We start from the raw sequence: 6,397 nt of genomic DNA on the forward strand, positions 1-6,397 counted from the left end.
TCATCCAAGAGGGTGTCATTTATCATATCCCTACTTAAGGGTGATGCATTGCTATGGGCCTCGCCTCTGGTGGAGCAAGAATCCTATCTGCTTGAGGACTGTCCCGCTTTTATGGAAGCCATACGAACTGTTTTTGATGCTCCGGGTCGTAAGGAGACCGCTGAGTCCTCTCTGCTTGACCTCCAGCAAGGCCGTAAAACCTTAGCCCAATACACTGTGGAGTTTCGTACCCTAGCCCATGAGACCAACTGGGAAGAAGGCGCCCTCAAGGCCGCCTACAGAAAAGGGCTCAACGAAAAGATCAAAGACGCCCTAGTGTACCACGACACACCTATGGATCTCGAAGAGTACATCGCCCTCTGTCTCAGGGTGGACAAACGAATCCAGGAAAGGACAGCAGAACACAACAGAGGAAAAAGACCGGGGTCCTACACTCCAGGCCCCACAAGATCTTCTTCGTCTCCTCTTCCGTCCGTTTCCGCTTCGGATGAGCCCATGGAAATAGGAACCGTCCGCAAACTCTCCGAGGCCGAGAAAAGATACAGAAGGATACAAGGACTCTGTCTCTATTGTGGTCAAGCCGATCACCTGTTGCCTACCTGTCCTCTCAGACCGGTAAAAGAGAACGCTTAGGGATCACAGGAGGAAGCTCCCTAAGCGCATGCCGTTTCCCTATTCCTCCCAAAACACGCATGACAGTACCCATAACGCTCTGTTGGGAGAACCACTCCGTGGCCACAAGGGCCTTCCTTGACTCCGGAGCAGCTGGCGTCTTTATGGACCAGCTATGGGCACTGACACATCGCATACCACTCCGCACCAAGGAAGCACCCTCTCTGGTGGCTTCTGTCGACGGCTCTCTTTTGGGAACAGGGATCGTCACTCAGGAGACCGAATTGACCCTGCAAGTAGGGGCCACACACCAGGAACGACTCACGTTTGAGTTAATCAAATCACCTCACGCCCCTCTTATCCTGGGATATCCGTGGCTCCGTCACCACAACCCGGTCATAGATTGGCAAAGAGGCGAGATCCTATCATGGAGCCACCAGTGTCACAACCACTGCATCATACCCTGTCGACGCCTTAATCTCATACTCGAGATCGCTCCTACTGACCCCAGGTCTCTCGTTCCAAGACACTACTGGGACTATTTGGATGTGTTCTCCAAAAAAGACGCGGAGAGACTACCTCCACATCGGGCCTACGATTGCGCCATCAACCTGTTGCCAGGCTCCGACCCACCACGGGGCCGCACCTATCCGCTGTCTGAACCAGAGAACAAGGCTTTAGAGCAGTACATCAAAGAAAGCCTGGAAAAAGGCTTCATTCGTCCGTCCTCATCCCCTGCTGGTGCCGGGTTTTTCTTCGTGGCCAAAAAGGAAGGCTCATTGCGACCATGCATCGACTACCGGGGATTAAATCGCATCACTATAAAAAATCGTTACCCGCTTCCCCTCATCACAGAGATCTATGACCTCCTAAAAGGAGCAAAGATCTTCACCAAGTTGGATCTCAGGGGTGCGTACAATTTAATCCGTGTCAAGTCTGGTGACGAATGGAAGACGGCGTTCAACACCAGATTCGGGCATTACGAATACACCGTTATGCCCTTCGGGTTATGTAACGCCCCTGCTATATTTCAGACCTTCGTCAATGACGTTTTCAGAGATATGCTCCTGTCCCACGTCATCGTGTACTTAGACGATATCCTCGTGTACTCTCCTACGCTTGAAACCCATCGACATCATCTGAGGTCCGTGTTACAGAGACTACGAGAGAACGGTCTGTACGCCAAGGCCGAGAAATGCGCCTTTGAGAAAACCAGTCTGCCCTTCCTTGGGTATATAGTCTCTTCCGACGGTCTCCATATGGATCCGGCTAAACTCGAGGCCATCACAGCATGGCCTCTCCCTCGTACTCTCAAAGCCATCCAACGGTTTCTTGGCTTTGCTAATTACTACCGGCGCTTCATCCGGAATTACTCCGCCATAGCGGCTCCCATCACCGCCATGACAAAAAAGGGGGTTGACCCAACCCTCTGGACTCAAGAAGCCAGGAAAGCGTTTGAGAACCTGAAACAAGCCTTCATCTCGGCTCCTGTCCTTCTACGTCCGGACCCAACAAAACAGTATCTACTGGAAGTCGATGCCTCTGAAACCGGTGCCGGGGCTATATTGTCACAACGCAAAGAACAAACCACGAAATACCATCCCTGTGCCTTCTTCTCCAAGCGTTTTTCCGCAGCCGAACAAAACTATGACGTCGGCAACCGTGAGCTTCTGGCCATCAAAATGGCATTTGAGGAGTGGCGTCACTTACTAGAAGGTACCGAACAACCTGTGGTCGTTGTGACAGACCACAAGAACCTTGCGTACATTGAAAGCGCTAAACGGTTATGTCCTCGCCAGGCCCGGTGGTCGCTCTTTTTCACACGTTTTAACTACTACATCACCTACAGGCCAGGAACCAAGAACATCAAAGCTGACGCTCTATCCCGTCAATTCGATTATCAACACGATCGGCGCTGCGACGACCCCATCATACCCTCCACGCGGCTCATCGCCAGCTTGTCTACCCACATGATGGGCCGAATCCGTATGTCCCAAAGGACCATCCCGGCCAATGAACGTCCTCCTCCAGGTCGTCTCCATGTGCCTCCCAAATATCGCACGGACGTCCTTCGCTGGGGTCACGATTCCCTGCTGGCGGGCCACTCTGGCTTCCGGAAAACGATGTTCCTCATCCGTCGTTCCTTCTGGTGGCCGTCCCTGGCCAGGGATATCCGGTCTTATCTCGCTGCCTGTCATACATGTGCACGACAGAAGTCCCCCCGGACGCGTCCACAGGGCCTCCTACATCCACTTCCCGTTCCTACGGCTCCCTGGACACACGTCTCTCTGGACTTTGTTGTGGAACTACCTAGGTCCCAAGGAAACACCACCATCCTGGTGGTTGTTGACCGCTTCTCCAAGCAGGCTCACTTTATCCCTTTGCCGCGCCTGCCTACCTCTATGCAACTGGCCGACATCTTCATCAAAGACATTGTCCGCATACACGGTCTTCCTCTACACATGGTATCCGATCGAGGCACGCAGTTCGTATCCAGCTATTGGAAACACCTGTGCCGTAAGCTCGGCATACAACACCACTTGTCGTCTGCCTACCACCCAGAGACCAATGGGCAAACAGAAAGAACGAACCAAACCCTCAAGCAATACCTGAGGATGTACAGCAATGTACGACAAGACAACTGGGCATCTCTTCTCCCGCTCGCTGAGATGACGTACAACGGGTCCCTGCACGAATCCATCGGCAGTACCCCGTTCTTTGCGGCATTGGGTTACCACCCGGTGATCCTGCCTCCTCCATCTTCTCATTCCTCCTCTGCTGTGCCGGCGGTCGACCGTCGAGTGACTGACATGCGGAAACATTGGAGTTCCCTTCGCAATGTTCTCTCCAATGCACAGCATCGCTGTAAGCGAGCGGCTGACTCCAAACGATCATCTCCCCCGGATTACAAAGTGGGTGACAGGGTGTGGTTGTCGACTCGCAACATCCGCTTGCGCCAACCATCCAGGTCCTTGGGTCCCCGTTACATCGGGCCCTTTCGCATCAGTAAACGTCTTAACGATGTGTCCGTGTCCCTTGACCTCCCCCCTACCATGCGGATTCCTCGGTCCTTTCACATCTCCCTGCTCAAGCCTTACGTCTCCAACCGTCACTCCGTTCCTTTCCAGCCTCCTGCTCCGCTTGTCGTCCGGGGCCATGACGAGTACGTCGTCGAGCGGATCCTCGATTCCCGTCGCGTGCGGAATGGTATCCAGTACCTTGTTGCCTGGAAGGGGTACGGTCCTGAGGAGCGGACGTGGGTGCCTGCTCGCTTTGTTCACGCTCCCCGCTGCGTCGCTCGCTTTCATGCTCTTTGCCCCCTTCGTCCCGCTCCGTCGCGCTCGGTGCGCGCTCCTGGAGGGGGGGGTACTGTCACGCGCGCTGCCGCGGCTCCCTCTCCGGCTGCTACCCGCCGGTTCGCCGGGCGTCGGCAACCCCACCTCCGTCCCGCACGCGGGTTGCCGACGGCTTACACGCGCTGCCGCTGCACTCACCTTGGCCGCTGGGTCCCCCGACGTCGGTGGTTCCGCCTCCGGTGCTACCGCGGTGACTCGAGGGGCTTGTGGTCCTTCTTCGTCGGGCGCGCGCACCCGCTCACGCTCCAGGCACGTCGCCACGCGCACACGCCGGGAAACCGGTGGTAGTGCGCCATCTGGTGGTGGTTCCAGATATCGCACCTGATATCAAGTTTAGGGCGCGACACGCTCTACGGCGCGGCTGATGACGTGAGTGTTACCTTCCTATTTAAACCCCATTCGTACGCCTTGTCTTTGCCCGTTCTAAACGTTCTCTAGCGTTGGGTGTGCTATAGTTCTTCTTCTAGTTTGATCTCTGCCTTGTGTACCGACCTCTTGCCTGTTTAAACGACCACGATTCTTCTCTGCCTGCCTACGAACCCGGACCTGTTTACCGTTTTGCACCTGATCTACCTGCCCTGACCTCGGATTGTTTTTGACCTTGCTGCCTGCTGTTGCCCTCGACCTCGGACTGTGTTCTGGACTTTCTTTAGCTGTGCTTACCTGCATTGTTGGATCCCTCGTCTACCTGACCGTAACATGTTTTCACAATAAATAATATCTTGATTAACTATCGTGGTGATATAATATCTCATTTTGATTTATACATTTTGGTATCTCTTTAATCTCTTTAGCCTGCACATGTATGGGCTGCTTTCAAATACTTGCAATCACCATCGAAAACGCAGCAATCACAAGCCTCACAAGTGACACTAGCCATGGAGGAAGGCCCTCCCCCAGACAGATCTTAGGAAGCCATAAGCAATCGCCTTCTAAGTGTAATCGGTGTTGCTGGCATGCCCCCATATCAAGGCATTCAGCAACACAACCCCCCAAGATCTGAAGATAACTTCAAGCGCCATCAGTGAGTAGCATTGCAACTGACACACCAATGAGTTCACAGGGGGTCTATCCAGACCCTCATGAGAACTCTCCAGGTACTGCATTCAACCATGCAAGTCAATGGAGCTCAGCTCAATGTAACAATAACATGTAACAATAATTCCCCACTGAGGGTCACAAAAAAAAGTCCTTGAATTAAAGCTACATCTTCACAAAAAATGTTGCATGGAAAGAGTTCAAATATTGGCATTTTAAATGCCCATGGGGTGTTTTAAAAAATGTATGATTTGATGGGTAAATCGAATTGGCTGGCTTCAAAGATGTCCCAAATAGGACATGAGCACAGACTGACCAGATGTCCAAAATCCAAAAAATGCACAAATCACAAATGTGTCCTTTTACCTCCCAAATAACCCAACAAACCCATGCATGGGGGGTATCACTGTGCTCAGGAAATGTTACTGAACACATATTGAGGTGTTGTTTGACAGGGACATATACCAAAATTCATACCTGGAATAAAATGTGTGTGAAAACAACACACAAGAAAATACTACGGCAAACTGTAACAAAGGCTGGTGGTAAAATGTTAAAAGTTAAAATACCAGCATTATAAAATCCCAGGGGTGTATATTTTTTAAAAATATATGATTTGATCGGGTAAATTAAATTGGCCGGGTGCTAAGATATCCCAAATAGGATATGTGGGCAGAATTTCCAACATGTAAAAATTCCAATTTTAAAAATGCACACCTCCCAAATGTGGCCTTTTAGTCCCCAAACAACCCAACAAATCTATGCATGTGGGGTATCACTGTGATCAGGAGATGTTGTTTGACAGTAGCATATACCTGAATTACGATGTATGTGGGGGGGGGGCTATTTACTACCATAAAGTTTGCATGGAAAGAGTTAAGATACTAGCATTTGAAATACCCTTGGGTGTCTAGTTTTCAAAAATATATGGTTTCATGGCGTAAATTGCATCGGCTGTCTTCAAAGACGTCCCAAATAGCACATGGGGCAGAATGACCAGATTTGGGAAAAATGGTTTTGAAATAGCAAAAACACTACTTATTGCCAAAAAAAACATAAAAAACATTGGGTATTTCTAAACTCAGGACAAATAGTGGAATCTATTTAGCAGGTTTTTTTTATTAGTTTTTGCAGATGAGTAAAAGATTTTTCATAGTAAAAAAAACTGTCCTGAAAAACCCCCAATATATAATGTGTGTGGGTGCACTAAGTGGGAAAGAAGAAAATTACAGCTAAAACAGCAAAACCAGAAAATTTTGAAAAAGCCTTTGTCCCAAAATGTACTACAAGTAAGAAGCGGTCTTGTCATTAAGGGGTTAAATTCATATTTTGGTTGTGATCCTACAACAATTAAAAGCGCCAGAATTACGTGTATGTGATAGAGCAGGAGC

This window comes from Sceloporus occidentalis, unplaced genomic scaffold (assembly GCF_023333645.1).
Source record: "Sceloporus occidentalis isolate IW3139 unplaced genomic scaffold, rSceOcc1.0.p SCAF_152, whole genome shotgun sequence".
Lineage (NCBI taxonomy): Eukaryota > Metazoa > Chordata > Lepidosauria > Squamata > Phrynosomatidae > Sceloporus > Sceloporus occidentalis.